This window comes from Triticum aestivum, chromosome 5A, assembly GCF_018294505.1.
Source record: "Triticum aestivum cultivar Chinese Spring chromosome 5A, IWGSC CS RefSeq v2.1, whole genome shotgun sequence".
NCBI lineage: Eukaryota > Viridiplantae > Streptophyta > Magnoliopsida > Poales > Poaceae > Triticum > Triticum aestivum.
Genome location: NC_057806.1, coordinates 539,554,882 through 539,576,275, shown reverse-complemented (window position 1 = coordinate 539,576,275; position 21,394 = coordinate 539,554,882).

Genomic DNA, 21,394 nt, shown 5'->3' with positions numbered 1-21,394 from the left:
ATGATTGGTTATCTTTGCAAGTCTCTTTGAATTATCCGTTTGGTTTGGCCAACTAGATTGGTAGTTCTTGCCATGGGAGAAGTGCTTAGCTTTGGGTTCGATCTTGCGGTGTCCTTTCCGAGTGACAGAAGGGGCAGCAAGGCACGTATTGCATCATTGCCATCGAGGATAACAAGATGGTGTTTATTTCATATTGCATGAATTTATCTCTCTACATCATGTCATCTTGCTTAAGGCGTTACTCTATTTTTAACTTGATACTCTAGATGCATGCTGGATAGCGGTCGATGAGTGGAGTAAAAGTAGTAGATGCAGAATCATTTCGGTCTACTTGTCACGGACGTGATTCCTATATACATGATCATGCCTAGATATTCTCATAATTATGCTCAATTCTATCAATTGCTCAACAGTAATTTGTTCACCCACCATAGAATACTTATGCTCTTGAGAGAAGCCACTAGTGAAACCTATGGCCCCCGGGTCTATTCTCATCATATCAATCTCCATCACTTTTATATTGTTTTGCTATTTACTTGCTTTTACTTTTTACTTTGCATCTTTATGCCAAAAATACCAAAAATATTCTATCTATCAGATCTCACTCTCGTAAGTAACCGTGAAGGGCTTGACAACCCCTAATCGCGTTGGTTGCGACTAGCTATCGTTTTGTGCAGGTACGAGGGACTTGAGCATGGCCTCCTACTGGATTGATACCTTGGTTCTCAAAAACTGAGGGAAATACTTACGCTACTCTACTACATCATCCCTTCCTCTTCGGGGAAAACCAACACAAGCTCAATACGTAGCAAGAAGGATTTCTGGCGCCGTTGCCGGGGAGTCTGCGCAAAAGTCAACATACCAAGTACCCATCACAATCCCTATCTCTCGCATTACATTATTTGCCATTTGCCTCTTGTTTTCCTCTCCCCCACTTCACCCTTGCCGTTTTATTCGCCCTCTCTCTCTATCCTCCCTCTCTATTTTGCCTTTTTGTTTGCTCGTGTGCTAGTTTATTTGCTTGTCGTCATGGCTAGTCTCATATCTTCTCCGTTGTCTCCCGAGAGTGAAGTTCTAAATTTTAAACAAAGGGAGGGAGAAAATCTAAAAGATGCTTGGTATAGGATTTGCAATGCTCAAAATAGATCTACCAGGAAGCAATCTACCTTAGTTCTTCTCCGCAATTTTTATGTAGGTATTAATCCTTGGAATAGATATATCCTCGATACCATTACCGGAGGGAACTTCTTGTGTAGCCATACTTTTTATTCTTATAACGCTATGTTAGATTTATTTGGCTCACCACCTCTTTTGGTTAATTGAACCATGTTAACTTTGGAGCATGTTATGCAAAGACTTGAAATTATTGAAAATAAAGTTGCCACTATTGATTCAATTGAAAATATACATAAAAAGATCCACAATTAAATTACTCAATATGGATCTAAGGTAGGAATGACTTTGAAAAATATTAAGGAAAAGGAACCCATAGTTAATGAGAAGATGAACTTAGATTCTACTGGAATTGATAAACTTGAGGGTATCATTACAAATTTGGGAACCGCTTTTTCTTCCATAAAGAATACTCCTAGTCCTCCTACTAAAATTGCCAAGCTTATGTATGTCCCTAAAAATAAGGGTGAATCATCTAGTAAGGAAACTGCTGATCTTAAATCTATAAGTATTCATCCCAATCTTTTTGCTATCATTAAGGAACCATTTATTGCAAATGAGTTTTTCGATATTGTGTCTAAAAGTTTGATAATTAATAAAAATAAAGAAATACCTAAAGATGGTAGATGCCTAATTGAAGAATTACCTACCAAAGATGGCAATACCTAGATCTATTCTTGCTCATTATGCCTAGCTAGGGGCGTTAAACGATAGCGCTTGTTGGGAGGCAACCCAATTTTATTTTTATTCCTTGCTATTTTCTCCTGTTTAGTAATAAATAAATTATCTAGCCTATGTTTTGGTTATGTTTTTTGTGTTTAATTAGTGTTTGTGCCAAGTAGAACCGTTGGGAAGACTTGGGGAAAGTCTTGTTGAACTTGCTATAGAAAACAGAAACTTTAGCGCTCATGAGAACTGCTGTCATTTTTATTTGAAGAGTTATATTTAGTTAATTATTTTTGCAGATGATTAATAGATAAATTGCTCACGTCCATAAATTTATTTTAGAATTTTTGGGGTTCCAGATCTTGCGCTAGCTACAGATTACTACAGACTGTTCTGTTTTTGACAGATTCTGTTTTTCGTGTGTTGTTTGCTTATTTTGATGAATCTATGGCTAGTAAAATAGTTTATAATCCATAGATAAGTTGGAATACATTAGGTTTAAGACCAATATAAATAAATAACGAGTTCATTACAGTAACTTGAAGTGGTCTTTTGTTTTCTTTCGCTAATGGAGCTCACGAGTTTTCTATTTTGAGTTTTGTGTTGTGAAGTTTTCAAGTTTTGGGTAAGAATTTGATGGATTATGGAACAAGGAGTGGCAAGAGCCTAAGCTTGGCGATGCCCATGGCACCCCCAAGATAATCCAAGGACACCAAAAAGTCAAAGCTTGGGGATGCCCCGGAAGGCATCCCCTCTTTCCGTCCACTTCCATCGGTAACTTTACTTGGAGCTATATTTTTATTCACCAACATGATATGTGTTTTGCTTGGAGCGTCTTGTATTATTTGTGTCTTTGTTTGCTAGTATACCACAATAATCCTTGCTGTACACAACTTTTTAGAGAGCCATACATGAATTAAAATTTGATAGAATACTCTATGTGCTTCACTTATATCTTTTGAGCTAAGTAGTTTTGCTCTATGTGCTTCACTTATATCTTTTGAGCATTATAATTTTGGTCTATGTGCTTCACTTAGATCTTTTAGAGCACGGTGGTGGATTTGTTTTAAAGAAACTATTGATATCTCATGCTTCACTTAAATTATTTTGAGAATCTCTTAATAGCATGGTAATTTGCTTAATAATAATATGCTTGGTATTCAAGATTTGTGAAACTTTCTTTTGAGTGTGTTGAATACTAAGAAAAGATTGAAGCACGATAATTGTTTTGAGATATGGATGTGATAATATTAAAGTCATGCTAGTTGAGTAGTTGTTAATTTAAAGAATACTTGTGTTGAAGTTTGTGATTCCCGTAGCATGCACGTATGGTGAACCGTTATGTGATGAAGTCAGAGCATGATTTATTTATTGATTGTCTTCCTTATGAGTGGCGGTCGGGGACGAGCGATGGTCTTTTCCCACCAATCTATCCCCCTAGGAGCATGCGCGTAGTACTTTGCTTTGATAACTTCTAGATTTTTGCAATAAGTATATGAGTTCTTTATGACTAATGTCGAGTCCATGGATCATACGCACTCTCACCCTTCCACCTTTGCTAGCCTCTCTAATACCGCGCAACTTTCGCCGTATCATACACCTACCATATACCTTCCTCAAAACAGCCACCATACCTACCTATTATGGCATTTCCATAGCCATTCCGGGATATATTGTCATGCAACATTTCATCATCTAGTTCATCATGACACATCCATCATTGTCATATTGCTTAGCATGATCATGTAGTTGACATAGTATTTATGGCAAAGCCATCGTTCATAATTTTCATACTTGTCACTCTTGATTCATTGCATATCCCGGTACACCGCCAGAGGCATTCATATAGAGTCATATTTTGTTCTAAGTATCGAGTTGTAATTTTTGATTTGTAAGAAAGATAAAAGTGTGATGATCATCATTATTAGAGCATTGTCCCAGTGAGGAAAGAATGATGGAGACTATGATTCCCCCACAAGTCGGGATGAGACGCCGGACGAAAAAAAACAGGCCAAAGAAGCCCCAAAAAAGAGAAAGGCCATAAAAAAGAGAAAGGCCATAAAAATATATAATGAGAGAAAAAGAGAGATGGGACAATGTTACTATCCTTTTACCACACTTGTGCTTCAAAGTAGCACCATGATCTTCATAGTAGAGAGTCTCTCATGTTATCACTTTCATATACTAGTGGGAATTTTACATTATAGAACTTGGCTTGTATAGTCCAATGATGGGCTTCCTCAAATTGCCCTAGGTCTTCATGAGCAAGCAAGTTGGATGCACACCCACTTAGTTTCTTTTTGAGCTTTCATATACTTATAGCTCTAGTGCATCCATTGTATGGCAATCCCTACTCACTCACATTGATATCTATTGATGGGCATCTCCATAGCCCGTTGATACGCCTAGTTGATGTGAGACTATCTTCTCCTTTTGTCTTCTCCACAACCACCATTCTGTTCCACCCATAGTGCTATATCCATGGCTCACGCTCATGTATTGCATGAAGATTGAAAAAGTTTTGAAAAAGTTAGAGTATGAAACAATTGCTTGGCTTGTCATCGGGGTTGTGCATGATTTAAATACTTTGTGTGGGGAAGATGGAGCATAGCCAGACTATATGATTTTGTACGGATAACTTTCTTTGGCCATGTTATTTTGAGAAGACATAATTGCTTTGTTAGTATGCTTGAAGTATTATTATTTCTTATGTCAATATAAACCTTTGTCTTGAATCTTTCTAATCTGAATATTCATACCACAATTAAGAATATTTGCATTGAAATTATGCCAAGTAGCACTCCGCATCAAAAATTCTCTTTTTATCATTTACCTACTCGAGGACGAGCAGGAATTAAGCTTGGGGATGCCTGATACGTCTCCAACGTATCTATAATTATTGATTGCTCCATGCTATATTATCTACTGTTTTGGACTATATTGGGCTTTATTTTCCACTTTTATATTATTTTTGAGACTAACCTATTAACCGGAGGCCCAGCCCAGAATTGTTGTTTTTTTTGCCTATTTCAGTGTTTCGAAGAAACGGAATATCAAACGGAGTCCAAATAGAATAAAATCTTCGGGAACGTGATTTTCTCACCGAACGTGATCCAGGAGACTTGGATCCTGCTCCAAGGAACAAAAGAGGCGGTCACGAGGGTGGGGGTGCCCCCCTAGGGCGCGCCCCCTGCCTCGTGGGCCCCTCGTTGCTCCTCCGGTGTACTTCTTCCTCCTATATATACACACGTACCCCCAAACAATCAGAACAAGAGCCAAAAACCTAATTTCACCGCCGCAACTTTCTGTATCCACGAGATCCCATCTTGGGGCCTGTTTCGGAGCTCCACCAGAAGAGGGCCGTCATCACTGAGGGCTTCTACATCACCATAGCCCCTCCGATGAAGTGTGAGTAGTTTATCTCAGACCTTTGGGTCCATAGTTAGTAGCGGCGAAGAGATAGTGAAACAAGTAGTATATGGATAGTAGATAAAGGTATTTGTAATCTGAAATAATAAAAACAGCAAGGTAGCAAGTGATAAAAGTGAGCGTAAATGGTATTTCAATGTGTTGAAACAAGGCCTAGGGTTCATACTTTCGCTAGTGTAAGTTCCCTCAACAATAATATCATAATTGGATCACATAACTATCCCTCAACATGCAACAAAGAGTCACTCCAAAGTCACTAATAGCGAAGAACGAACGAAGAGATTATGGTAGGGTACGAAACCATCTCAAAGTTATTCTTTCCAATCAATCCATTGGGCTATTCCTATAGGTGTCACAAACAACCCTAGAGTTCGTACTAGAATAACACCTTAAGACACAAATCAACCAAAACCCTAATGTCACCTAGATACTCCAATGTCACCTCAATTATCCGTGGGTATAATTATACGATATGCATCACACAATCTCAGATTCATCTATTCAACCAACACAAATGACCTCAAAGAGTGCCCCAAAGTTTCTACTGGAGAATCACGACAAAAACGTGTGCCAACCCCTATGCATAGGTTCATGGGCAAAACCCGCAAGTTGATCACCAAAACATACATCAAGTGAATCACGTGGCATCCCATTGTCACCACAGATACGCACGACAAGACATACATCAAGTGTTCTCAAATCTATAAAGATTCAATCCGATAAGATAACTCCGAAGGGGAAACTCAATTCATTACAAGAGAGTAGAGGGGGAGAAGAAACATAGGATCCAACTATAATAGCAAAGCTCGTGATACATCAAGATCGTGCCAAATCAAGAACACGAGAGAGAGAGAGAGATCAAACACCTAGCTACTGGTACATACCCTCAGCCCCAAGGGAGAACTACTCCCTCCTCATCATGGAGAGCACCGGGATGATGAAGATGGACACCGGCGAGGGTTCCCCCCTCCGGCAGGGTGCCGGAACAGGGTCCCGATTGACTTTTGGTGGCTACGGAGCTTCTGGCGGCGGAACTCCCAATCTATATTGCGTTGTGGAAGTTTTAGGTCACATGGAGTTATATAGGCGGAAGAAGCACGTCAGGGGAGCCACGAGGGCCCCACGAGACAAGGGGCGCGCCCTTGGGGCGCGGGGGGGGGGGGGGGGGGGCGCCCCCACCCTCGTGATCACCTCGTTCCTTCCTTGACGTGGGGTCCAAGTCCATCGGGTGTGTTTCCTTCCAAAAATAACTTCTCCAGTTGATTTCGTTCTGTTTCGACTCCGTCTGATATTCCTTTTCTTCAAAACACTGAAATAGGCAGAGAACAACAAATCTGGGCTGGGCCTCCGGTTAATAGGTTAGTCCCAAAAATTATATAAAAGTGGATAATAAAGCCCAATATTGCCTAAAATAGTAGATAATATAGCATGGAACAATCAAAAATTATAGACACGTTGGAGACGTATCAGGCATCCCCAAGCTTAATTCCTGCTCGTCCTCGAGGAGGTAAATGATAAAAAGAGAATTTTTGATGCAGAGTGCTACTTGGCATAATTTCAATGTAAATCTTCTTAATTGTGGTATGAATATTCAGATTAGAAAGATTCAAGACAAAAGTTTATATTAACATAGAAATAATAATACTTCAAGCATACTAACAAAGCAATTGTGTCTTCTCAAAATAACATGGCCAAAGAAAGTTATCCCTACAAAATCATATAGTCTGGCTATGCTCTATCTTCACCACACAAAATATTTAAATCATGCACAACCCCGATGACAAGCCAAGCAATTGTTTCATACTCTAAATTTTTCAAAACTTTTTCAATCTTCACGCAATACATGAGCGTGAGCCATGGACATAGCACTATAAGTGGAATAGAATGGTGGTTGTGAAGAAGACAAAAAGGGAGAAGATAGTCTCACATCAACTAGGCGTATCAACGGGCTATGGAGATGCCCATCAATAGATATCAATGTGAGTGTGTAGGGATTGCCATGCAACAGATGCACTAGAGCTATAAGTATATGAAAGCTCAAAAAGAAACTAAGTGAGTGTGCATCCAACTTGCTTGCTCACGAAGACCTAGGGCAATTTGAGGAAGCCCATCATTGGAATATACAAGCCAAGTTCTATAATGTAAAATTCCCACTAGTATATGAAAGTGATAACATGAGAGACTCTCTACTATGAAGATCATGGTGCTACTTTGAAGCACAAGTGTGGTAAAAGGATAGTAACATTGTCCCTTCTCTCTTTTTCTCTCATTTTTTTAAATATTTTTTATATGGCCTTTCTCTTTTTTTATTTGGGCTTCTTTGGCCTCTCTTTTTTTCGTCCGGAGTCTCGCCCCCACTTGTGGGGGAATCATAGTCTCCATCATTCTTTCCTCACTGGGACAATGCTCTAATAATGATGATCATCACACTTTTATTTTTCTTACAACTCAACAATTACAACTCGATACTTAGAACAAAGTATGACTCTATATGAATGCCTCCGGCGGTGTACTGGGATATGCAATGAATTAAGAGTGACAAGTATGAAAATTATGAACGATGGCTTTGCCACAAATACTATGTCAACTACATGATCATGCTAAGCAATATGACAATGATGGATGTGTCATGATGAACTAGATGATGGAAAGTTGCATGGCAATATATCTCGGAATGGCTATGGAAATGCCATAATAGGTAGGTATGGTGGCTGTTTTGAGGAAGGTATATGGTAGGTGTATGATACCGGCCAAAATTGCGCGGTATTAGAGAGGCTAGCAAAGGTGGAAGGGTGAGAGTGTGTATGATCCATGGACTCAACATTAGTCATAAAGAACTCATATACTTATTGCAAAAATCTAGAAGTTATCAAAGCAAAGTACTACGCGCATGCTCCTTGGGGGATAGATTGGTAGGAAAAGATCATCGCTCGTCCCCGACCGCCACTCATAAGGAAGACAATCAATAAATAAATCATGCCCCGACTTCATCACATAACGGTTCACCATACGTGCATGCTACGGGAATCACAAACTTCAACACAAGTATTCTTTAAATTCACAACTACTCCACTAGCATGACTTTAATATTATCACCTCCATATCTCAAAACAATTATCATGCTTCAATCTTTTCTTAGTATTCATCACACTCAAAAGAAAGTTTCACAAATCTTGAATACCAAGCATATTATTATTAAGTAAATTACCATGCTATTAAGAGACTCTCAAAATAATTTAAGTGAAGAATGATAGATCAATAGTTTCTTTAAAACAAATCCACCACCATGCTCTAAAAGATATAAGTGAAGCACTAGAGCAAATGACAAACTACTCCGAAAGATATAAGTGAAGATCAATGGGTAGTTGAATAATTATGCAACTATGTGAAGACTCTCTGGCATTTAATAATTTCAGATCTTGGTACTTTATTCAAACAGCAATCAAAACATAATGAAATAAAATGATGCTCCAAGCAAAACACTATCATGTGGTGAATAAAAATATAGCTCCAAGTAAAGTTACCGATGAACGAATACGAAAGAGGGGATGCCTTCCAGGGCATCCCCAAGCTTAGGCTCTTGGCTATCCTTGAATATTACCTTGGGGTGCCTTGGTCATCCCCAAGCTTAGGCTCTTGCCACTCCTTATTCCATAGTCCATCGAATCCTTACCCAAAACTTGAAAACTTCACAACACAAAACTTAACAGAAAACTCGTAAGCTCCGTTAGTATAAGAAAATAAATCACCACTTGAAGGTACTGTAATGAACTCATTCTTTATTTATATCGGTGTTAAACCTACTGTATTAAAACTTGTCTATGGTTTATAAACTATTTTACTAGCCATAGATTCATCAAAATAAGTAAACAACACATGAAAAACAGAATCTGTCAAAAATGGAACAGTCTGTAGTAATCTGAATCGAACGTATAATTCTGGAACTCATAAAATTCTCAAATAAATTGATGGACCTGAGGAATTTATCTATTAATCATCTTCAAAAATAATTAACTAAATATCACTCTCCAAATTAAAATGGCAGCAGTTCTCGTGAGCGCTAAAGTTTCTGTTTTTGACTGCATGATCAACAAGACTTTCCCCAAGTCTTCCCAAAGGTTCTACTTGGCACAAACACTAATTAAAATCATAAAACCACATCTAAACAGAGGCTAGATGAATTATTTATTACTAAACAGTATCAAAAAGCAAGGAACAAAAATAAAGTTGGGTTGCCTCCCAACAAGCGCTATCGTTTAACGCCCCTAGCTAGGCATGATGATTTCAATGATGCTCACATAAAAGATAAGAATTGTAACATAAAGAGAGCATCATGAAGAATATGAATAGCACATTTAAGTCTAACATACTTCCTATGAATAGAGATTTTGTGAGCAAACAAGTTATGGGAACAAGGATCAACTTGCATTGGAAGGTAAAACAAGCATAACTTCAAGATATTAAGCACATAGAGAGGAAGCTTGATATTATTGCAATTTCTACAAGCATATGTTCCTCCCTCATAATAATTTTCAGTAGTATCATGAATGAATTCAACAATATAACCAGCACATAAAGCATTCTTTTCATGATCTACAAGCATAGAAAATTTACTACTCTCCACAGAAGCAAAATTCTTCTCATTCGGAATAGTGGGAGTATCATAAGAGACTTGAATACTATAAATTGTTTCCACATTAAAAGAGTAATGTTCAGAGAAAGGGTACTCATAACCACGGAAAGTTTTATAAATATAATCATCACTACTCTTTATAGCATAAGTTTTATCACAATAATCATCATAGGTAGAAGGCATGCTATCATCATAACTACTTTGCAAATCAAAACTTGAGAGGCTAAAAATATCATCATTATTAAACATAGCATCCCCAAGCTTGGGACAAACATTAATTGCAGCAAATATATTCTCAAATATTTCATCCTCATCAAACATAGCTTCCCCAAGCTTGGGCCTTTTCATATCATAAGCATAATCACTCTCATCATTAATAGTATGGATAGCACCAATAGTATAGCAATTATCATATTCTTTCAAGCAAGTGCCAAAAAGATTTACAAGATCATAAGAAGCATCATTATCTTCCCAATCATAATCATCACAACAATCAATAGGCATAACAAGATCATCATCAAGTGTATCATCTTCATTTTCATGAGGTACAACAATAATAGGAGCAACCTTATTTGGGAGAGATACCTTTTTACCTCTCTTACTTTTTCTTTTCTTCTTCTTCACATCATGTGTGAGTTCAATCCTCTTATTGGAGCTCCTTATTAATGAGATTTGTTGAATAGAAGGCTCCTCCTCGTTACCTGATTCATCATAAGAAATAATAGGAGGATATTGGGAAGTCTCTTCCCTTTCATTAGTATTCTCTTCATCTTCTATTTGTTTTATTTTCTTTATGTAGTTGGAATATAAGGATTTTCAATACAATTCACCGCACAATACATATAAATTTCCTCTAGATCAAAGCCAAGAAGTTTGTAACAGGCAAATTCTGGAAGATGATTAGTTAAACGTTTCATTTCTTCATAACCCATAAGCAAAATGAGTTCATTATAGTGTGCAAGGGAAATCAAGTCATCACAATTTTTGGACACGATTAGATCGTGAAACAATTTGCATTGGATAGCTGAATGACCACGTTCATTGCAAAGTCCACAAGTACGGCCAAGATAATTTAAATTTTCAGCACATTCATCTAGCTCTTCTTGCAACAATTTAGTTTCTAAGTACTTATGCTTCTTGCAATATCTATCTTCTCTATTTGGTGTGTACTTACAAACCCAATGCACTCCACAAAAATTGACATGTTTATAGGAGACATTTTCATCATAACTAGTGCAATCATCATTAGTGTCATGGATATTCAAAGAATTCGTACTAACAACATTGCAATCATGCTCATAATCCAAATATTTAGTGCCAAACATTTTATAGATTTCTTCTTCTAGGACTTGAGCACAATTATCCTTTCCATCATACTCATGAAAGATATTAAAAAGGTGAAGCGTCTGATACAAACCCAATTCCATTTTTTATAGTTTTCTTTTATAAACTAAACTAGTGATAAAACAAGAAACTAAAAGACTCGATTGCAAGATCTAAAGATATACCTTCGAGCGCTAACCTCCCCGGCAACGGCGCTAGAAAAGAGCTTAGTTGACGGGGTGTGTTAGTGCCGCTTTCCTTGCCTCCCCGGCAACGGCGCCAGAAAAGAGCTTGATGTCTACTACACAACCTTCTTCTTGTAGACGTTGCTGGGCCTCCAAGTGCAGAGGTTTGTAGGACAGTAGCAAATTTCCCTCAAGTGGATGACCTAAGGTTTATCAATCCGTGGGAGGCGTAGGATGAAGATGGTCCCTCTCGAGCAACCCTGCAACCAAATAACAAAGAGTCTCTTGTGTCCCCAACACACCCAATACAATGGTAAATTGTATAGGTGCACTAGTTCGGCGAAGAGATAGTGAAACAAGTAGTATATGAACAGTAGATAAAGGTATTTGTAATCTGAAATAATAAAAACAGCAAGGTAGCAAGTGATAAAAGTGAGCGTAAACGGTATTTCAATGCGTTGAAACAAGGCCTAGGGTTCATACTTTCGCTAGTGTAAGTTCCCTCAACAATAATATCATAATTGGATCACATAACTATCCCTCAACATGCAACAAAGAGTCACTCCGAAGTCACTAATAGCAGAGAACGAACGAAGAGATTATGGTAGGGTACGAAACCACCTCAAAGTTATTCTTTCCAATCAATCCGTTGGGCTATTCATATAGGTGTCACAAACAGCCCTAGAGTCCGTACTAGAATAACACCTTAAGACACCAATCAACCAAAACCCTAATGTCACCTAGATACTCCAATGCCACCTCAAGTATCCGTGGGTATGATTATACGATATGCATCACACAATCTCAGATTCAACTATTCAACCAACACAAATGACCTCAAAGAGTGCCCCAAAGTTTCTACCGGAGAATCACGACGAAAACGTGTGCCAACCCCTATGCATAGGTTCATGGGCGGAACCCGCAAGTTTATCACCAAAACATACATCAAGTGAATCACGTGGCATCCCATTGTCACCACAAATACGCACGGCAAGACATACATCAAGTGTTCTCAAATCTATAAAGACTCAATCCGATAAGATAACTCCGAAGGGGAAACTCAATTCATTACAAGAGAGTAGTGGGGGAGGAGAAACATAGGATCCAACTATAATAGCAAAGCTCGCGATACATAAAGATCGTGCCAAATCAAGAACACGAGAGAGAGAGAGATCAAACACATAGCTACTGGTACATACCCTCAGCCCCGAGGGAGAACTACTCCCTCCTCGTCATGGAGAGCACCAGGATGATGAAGATGGCCACCGGTGAGGGTTCCCCCCTCCGGCAGGGTGTCGGAACAGGGTCCCGATTGACTTTTGGTGGCTACGGAGGCTTCTGGCGGCGGAACTCCCGATCTATATTGCGTTGTGGAAGTTTTAGGTCACGTGGAGTTATATAGGCAGAAGAAGCACGTCAGGGGAGCCACGAGGGCCCCATGAGACAGGGGGGCGCACCCTAGGGGGAGGGGGCGCCCCCACCCTCGTGAGCACCTCGTTCCTTCCTTGACGTGGGGTCCAAGTCCATCGGGTGTGTTTCCTTCCAAAAATAACTTCTCTAGTTGATTTCGTTCCGTTTCGACTCCGTCTGATATTCCTTTTCTTCAAAACACTGAAATAGGCATAAAACAACAAATCTGGGTAGGCTGTAACACCCCGGATATGACTTTCCCAATTTGTACTCCAACTCTTGCCGTTTCCGGCGTTAAGTTATTTTATTTTCTCGGGTTCGGGTTTTTGTCTAAGTGTGTTGTTATCGTTGTCATGCATCTCATATCATGTCATCATGTGCATTGCATTTGCATACGTGTTCATCTCATGCATTCGAGCATTTTCCCCGTTGGTCCGTTTTGCATTCCGGCGCTTCGTTCTCCTCCGGTGGTCATTTCTAGCTTTCTTTCGTGTGTGGGGATTAAACATTTCCGGATTGGACCGATACTTGTCAAGCAGCCTTGGTTTACTACCGGTAGACCGCCTGTCAAGTTTCGTATCATTTGGACTTCGTTCGATACTCCAACGGTTAACCGATGGACCGAAAAGGCCTCGTGTGTGTTGCAGCCCAACACCCCTCCAAGTTGGCCCAAAACCCACCAAAACCCTCTCCATCATCTAGAGCGTTCGATCACGATTGCGTGGCTAAAAACTGCACCTCATTTGGACTTTCCTAGCTCCCTCTATGCCTATATAAAGAACCCCTTCTAAAAATCTCGGATCCCCTCCATCCCTAACCTTAGATCCATCTCCACTCGCCGCCGCCGGACAAAAACCGCCACCGACGGACGTGTCCGAATCTGCATGTCCACGCCACGTGGCGCCTCCCTATTCGCCCGGCCGCCGCGCCCACTTCGCCGCGCCTCCACCCGCTCGGCCCGCGTAGGGCCCCCGCGGGCCCGAAGCTCCACGCCGCTCGGGAGCCCGAGCCGCCGCCGTCCTCTTCCCCGCGACGCCCGGTCGCTGGCCGCCGCCGCCACGGCGCCGCCGTGCGCCATCGCCGATGTCCGGCCTCGCCGCGCCCTTCTTTCGACCCCGCCGCGCCGGCCAGCCACCGCCGCCACCACTCCAGCGAGCTCCGTCGCTCGTCTCCACCGCCCCGGCCTCGTCCACGAGCTCCGGCCGCCACGAACTCCTCCGGCGAGCTTCATCTCCGGCGGTGAACAGTAACTCCGGCGGGCTGCTCCGAAATCCGTGCCTGATCCAGATCTGGAAATTGGGACGGTTGACTTTTTTGCCCCGAAACCCTGATTATCTTGCCATGTTCATCGCATCGTAACTTTGCATCCGTAGCTCCCTTTTGGGCATATAGCATATCAAAATGTTCATCTCAGAGAGTACATCATTTCATTCCATTGCATCATTTTCTTTTGAGTTCATCTTGATGCCTGAAATGCTGTTAGAAGATTGCTACTTGAGATAATTGTCAGATCTACTACTCCATTTAGATATTTGTCATTTTTGCCATGATTTTTGTGCGCATGATATGCCCATGAGCTCTACATATGTTTTGTTAAGGGTTTTGTCATCTTTCCAGAGGTGCAACCCATGTATTTTTTTGATGTGTGTGGTGACTATCACAAGCTTACAAAGTGAGGCACTTGGTAATGCTGATTTCAGGGACTTAGCATTTCCACCAAGTCCTTGAGCTGTTTATCTCATATGGCCATATGTTCATGTTGTTTTCCTAGTGATCCGTGCCTCTTTTGAGGATGATCAGTAAGGATGTTTTGTTAAACTTGTAGTGCTCTATCCATCCATGTCTTTGTTTGCAATTATGGAGCACCCTAGCTTGAGTCAATCGAGCTCTACTTTTGCTACTTCGTGAATCTGGGCAGATTGTCTACTTGTTAGCGGTTTTGCCGAGGATGTTGTAGTTGATCCGTGCATGCTATGCTATTGTTCTTGCCATGTCTAGCTTGCATTTTGTGTATTCTTGATGGGTGTATGCTTAGATTGTCATGAATTTCTCCGTAGTGAGTGCATCGAGCTCGTAAATATGCCTACTTGATATCTGTTTTCAGCATGCTCCAGTTTTCACTAAGTCTGAGAACTGATTATGTTTTTGCCATGTTCACATGCTTGCAATTGTATTTTCTGATCCCTTTTGTCTCAAGGTCACTAAGGGACTTTTGTTAAGCTCTTTGAGTAGCTCCATGCCATGCTTTACTTTGCCATGTTCAGGTCCTGTAGCATGTAGTTTTGTTGCTTCGAAGTGTGCTACCTGATCTGAAATTCCAGACAAGTGTTAATTTCACTAAGTCTGAAATCTGTTTGCCATATGCATTTTTGCCATGCTTGTTTGAACCTGTTAATGGATGAATTGGCCGTAGCTCAGTGCTAGACTTTTGTTAAGCATCTTGAATGCATCCCTGCCATGTATTTTGTTGCCATGTTTGAGTGTTGTAGCATGTTCATCTTGTTGCATTTAGATGGGTACTTGTTGTATATCGCAGACCGGTGCCATATTTGAATTGCTCGCCATTTCCAAACCGTAACTCCGATTCCGGCATTTTTATATCGTTTTCAAGCGATTTAATCTCATCTTTCCAGTGGCACACTTGGATTCCCAAGTTGAGGCCAGGCTCATGCATTTCTTGTCACATCTTGCATATGCATCCCACATCGTATCCCGCATAGCAATACCATCCTTGCATCATATTGTTTGAGCTTTGCACGTGGTTGATTGTGTTCCGCTTGCTTGTTTGTCTTGTTTGGGTAGAGCCGGGAGAAGAGTTCGCTAACGAGGAGCCCGTTGAGTTTGCTTTCGAGGATCCAGTCAACTCTGACAACTTTGCAGGCAAGATGATCATACCCTTGAAATCACTACTATCTTTGCTTTGCTAGATGCTCGCTCTTTTGCTATGCCAATGATACGATGCCTACCACTTGCTTTCAAGCCTCCCAAATTGCCATGCCACCATGTCCTAGCAAACCGTTGATTGGCTATGTTACCGCTTTGCTCAGCCCCTCTTATAGCGTTGCTAGTTGTAGGTGAAGATTGGAGGCCGTTCCTTGTTGGAACATTTATTTACTTGTTGGGATATCATTATATTATCTTGTTATCTTAATGCATCTATATACTTGGTAAAGGGTGGAAGGCTCGGCCTCTCGCCTAGTGTTTTGTTCCACTCTTGCCGCCCTAGTTTCCGTCATACCGGATTTTGCGTTCCTTACGCCGTTGGGTTATAATGGGAACCCCTTGATAGTTCACCTTGATTAAAGCTTTTCCAGCAATGCCCAACCTTGGTTTTACCATTTTCCACCTAGCCTCTTTTTCCCTTGGGTTTCCGGAGCCCAAGGGTCATCTTATTTTAGCCCCCCCGGGCCAGTGCTCCTCTGAGTGTTGGTCCAACCGAGCGATGTCCGGGGCTACCAGGGGCAACTCTGGGCTGGCCTACCCGACGTCTTGCTCATTCGGTGTGCCTTGAGAACGAGATATGTGCAGCTCCTATCGGGATTTGTTGGCACATCTGGGTGGTGTTGCTGGTCTTGCTTTAACCTGTCGAAGTGTCTTGAAGAACCGAGGTACCGAGTCTGATCGGAACGTCTCGGGAGGAAGTCTATTCCTTCGTTGACCGTGAGAGCTTGTCATGGGCTAAGTTGGGACTCCCCTGCAGGGATTTGAACTTTCGAAAGCCATGCCCGCGGTTACGGGCAGATGGGAATTTGTTAATAACCGGTTGTAGATAACTTGAACCTTAACTTAATTAAAATGAATCAACTGAGTGTGTTACCGTGATGGCCTCTTCTCGGCGGAGTTCGGGAAGTGGACATGGTGTTGGAGTAATGCTTGCGCAGGTTGTTCTCTAGATTACTCGCTCGCGCTTTGCCTCCTCTTCTCACTCTCTTTTGCGAACAGGATAGCCACCATATATGCTAGTCGCTTGCTGCAGCTCCACATATATTTACCTTGCCTTACCTTTAAGCTTAAATAGTCTTGATCCCAAGGGTGCGAGATTGCTGAGTCCCTGTGGCTCACAGATTACTATTACACGAGATGCAGGGCCTGATGATTCCGCTCCAGGTGACGCGCTTGAGCTCAAGTGGGAGTTCGACGAGGACTCTCAACGTTATTATGTTTCCTTTCCTGATGATCAGTAGTGGCGCCCAGTTGGGGGTGATCGGGACCGTGTCGCATGTTGGGTTATCTTTTATTTTGGCACTGTAGTCGGGCCATGAGTGTTTGGATGATGTAATGTTATTTATGTACCTTGATTGACGTGGCGAGTGTAAGACAACTATGTTACCTCCCCTTTTATTAATTATATTACATGGGATGTTTGTGAAGATTGCCTAACTTGCGACATATGCCTTCAATGCGCTTATGCCTCTAAGTCGTGCCTCGACACGTGGGAGATATAGTCGCATCGAGGGTGTTATATAGGCCTCTGGTTAATAGGTTAGTCCCAAAAATTATATAAAAGTGGATAATAAAGCCCAATATTGCCTAAAACAGTAGATAATATAGCATGGAGCAATCAAAAATTATAGATACGTTGGAGACGTATCAGGCATAGAAATTAGTCTTGATAACCCACAAGTATAGGGGATCGCAACAACTTTCGAGAGTAGAGTATTCAACCCAAATTTATTGATTCGACACAAGGGGAGCCAAAGAATATTCTCAAGTATTAGCAGTTGAGTTGTCAATTCAACCACACCTGGAAACTTAGTATCTGCAGCAAAGTGTTTAGTAGCAAAGTAATATGATAGTAGTGGTAACGGCAACAAAAGTAAAAATAGTAAAAGTAATGTTTTTGGTATTTTGTAGTGATTGTAATAGTAGCAGCGGGAAAGCAAATAAGCGTAAACCAGTATATGGAAAACTCGTAGTCACCGGATCAGTGATGGATAATTATGCCAGACGCGGTTCATCATGTAACAGTCATAACATAGAGTGACACAGAACTAGCTCCAATTCGTCAATGTAATGTAGGCATGTATTCCATATATAGTCATACGTGCTTATGGAAAAGAACTTGCATGGCATCTTTTGTACTACCCTCCCGTGGCAGCGGGGTCCTATTGGAAACTTAGGGATATTAAGGCCTCCTTTTAATAGAGAACCGGAACAAAGCATTAGCACATAGTGAATACATGAACTCCTCAAACTACGGTCATCACCGGTAGTGGTCCCGATTATTGTCACTTTGGGGTTGCCGGATCATAACACATAGTAGGTGACTATAGACTTGCAAGATAGGATCTAGAACTCTCATATATTGATGAAAACATAATAGGTTCAGATCTGAAATCATGGCACTCGGGCCCTAGTGACAAGCATTAAGCATAGCAAAGTCATAGCAACATCAATCTCAGAACATAATGGATACTAGGGATCAAACCCTAACAAAACTAACTCGATTACATGATAAATCTCATCCAACCCATCACCGTCCAGCAAGCCTACGATGGAATTACTCACGCACGGCGGTGAGCATTATGAAATTGGTGTTGGAGGATGGTTGATGATGACGACAGCGACGAATCCCCCTCTCTGGAGCCCCGAACGGACTCCAGATCAGCCCTCCCGAGAGGTTTTAGGGCTTGGCGGCGGCTCCGTATCGTAAAACACGATGATTTCTTCTCTCCAAAAGCAAATATATAGAGTTGGAGTTGGCGTCGAAGGGTCTCCAGGGGGGCCACGAGGTAGGGGGCGCGCCCTAGGGGGGCGCGCCCACCCTCGTGAGAAGGGTGTGGGCCCCCTGGTCTTCATATTTGGCGAGGATTTTTTATTATTTTTTCTAAGACCTCCGGTGGAGTTTCAGGTCATTCCGTGAATATTTGTTTTCTGCACATAAAACAACATCATGGCAATTCTGCTGAAAACAGCGTCAGTCCGGGTTAGTTCCATTCAAATCATACAAGTTAGAGTCCAAAACAAGGGCAAAAGTGTTTGGAAAAGTAGATACGACGGAGACGTATCAACTCCCTCAAGCTTAGACCCTTGCTTGTCCTTAAGCAATTCAGTTGACAAACTGAAAGAAAGAAAGAAAAACTTTTACAAACTATGTTTGCTCTTGTTGTTGTAACTATGTCAAGCCATCATTCAAGTTTTCAGCATAAATCATAAATAACCACATTTGCAATAATTCGCAGGTCTCATAATTACTCATATCAATAGCATAATCAACTAGCAAGTCATAATAATAAATCTCAGATGACAACACTTTCTCAAAACAATCATAATATGATATAACAAGATGGTATCTCGCTAGCCATTTCTGAGACCGCAAAACATAAATGCAGAGCACCTTTAAAGATCAAGGACTGACTAGACATTGTAATTCATGGTAAAAGAGATCCAATCATAGTCATACCCAACATAAATTAATAGTGATGAATGCAAATGACATCTATGCTCTCCAGCTAGTGCTTTTTAATAAGAGGGTGATGACTCAACATAAAAGTAAATGGATAGGCCCTTCGCAGAGGGAAGCAGGGATTTGTAGAGGTGCCAGAGCTCGGTTTTGAAATAGAGATAAATTGTATTTTGAGCGGTATACTTTCATTGTCAACGTAACAACTAAGAGATGGCGATATCTTTCATGCTAAACACATTATAGGCGGTTCCCAAACAGAATGGTAAAGTTTATACTCCCCCTCCACCAACAAACATCAATCCATGGCTTGCTCGAAACAATGAGTGCCTCTAACATACATCAGGTCCCAGGGGGAGTTTTGTTTGCAATTAATTTTGATTTAGTTTGCATAAAGCATGGGACTGGGCATCCCGGTGACCAGCCATTTTCTCGTGAGTGAGGAGCGGAGTCCACTCCTCTTGAGAATAACCCGCCTAGCACGGAAGATAAGGACAACCTTTGTTGATACATGAGCTATTCAAGCATACAAAACAGAATGTTTATTTGAAGGTTTAGAGTTTGGCACATACAAATTTACTTGGAATGGCAGGTAGATACCGCATATAGGAAGGTATAGTGGACTCATCTGGAATAACTTTGGGGTTTAAGGGATTGGATGCACAAGCAGTATTCCTGCTTAGTACAGGTGAAGGCTAGCAAAAGACTAGGAAGCGACCAACTAGAGAGCGACAATAGCCATGTACATGCATTAAAATTAATAAACATTGGATGCAAGCATGAGTAGGATATAATCCACCATGAACATAAATATCGTGAAGGCTATGTTGATTTGTTTCAACTACATGCGTGAACATGTGCCAAGTCAAGTCACTTAAATCATTCAAAGGAGGATACCACCCCATCATACCACATCATAACCATCTTAATAGCATGTTGGCACACAAGGTAAATCATTATAACTCATAGCTAATCAAGCATGGCACAAGCGACTATGATCTCTAATTGTCATTGCAAACATGTTTATTCATAATAAGATGAATCAAGAACGCGGGACTCATCATATTTACAAAAACAAAAGATGTCGAGTTCATACCAGCTTTTCTCATCTCAGCCAGTCCATCATATATCATCATAATTGCCTTTCACTTGCACGACCGAACGGTGTGAATAATAATAAGAGTGTACGTGCATTGGACTAAGCTGGAATCTGCGAGCATTCAATAAACACGAGAAGACAAGGCAATATGGGCTCTTTGGTTAATTCAACAATAATGCATATAAGAGCCACTTCAACAATTTAATTATGGTCTTCTCCTACTGACCCCCAAAAGAAAAGACAAGAAATAAAACTATTTACACGGGAAAGCTCCCAACAAGCAAAAGAAGAACATGAAATATTTTTGGGTTTTCTTTTTAACTATTACTACTACATGCATGAAAAGTAAACTACTGCTAATTTTTTGGTTTTTCTTAAGGTTTATCAAACACACAAGAAGAAAGCAGGAAAAAGAAAATAAACTAGCATGGATATTCCAGCGAAAAAGTATGAGTACCGACATCTAGCAATGAGTTTGTGTGGACATAAATGTAATGTCGGTGAGAAATACGTACTCCCCCAAGCTTAGGATTTTGGCCTAAGTTGGTCTATGGCCACGGCTGGCCTGGCTGATATCCATAATAATAGTTGTTGGGGTCGTACTGTGATGAGGAAGAAGAAGGTTCCGATTGCCACTGGCTGGCAATCATCTCTGGATCCCACTGATAGTTAGACTGCCGTGAAGGATCAAATTGTGGTTCCGGTTCTGGCTCCTCGGCTGGTGCAGGGTTCCGGTAGGCGTGAATAGCCGTTAATGGAATAAGGTACGTGCCTGCAGTCAAATCAAACAAAGAAGGAGCAGGCAAGGTAATAGTCTCAGGATGATGTTTATTAAAGAACAATTGATATTTAAGCTCTCCTGCCCTATTCTTAACAATAAAATCATGTGCCACCATACTTGTATGATCTAGATAAACACGGGGCAACACCTTTTCTTCCTTCTCAGCATGCCTAATAGGTATGTTAAAATGTGCGGCTAGGCATGTAGCATAGATGCCTCCAAAGATGGGGCCCTTAGTACGGTTCATATTTAACCGTCTGGCAATAATACCGCCCAAACTAAAAGTGTTATC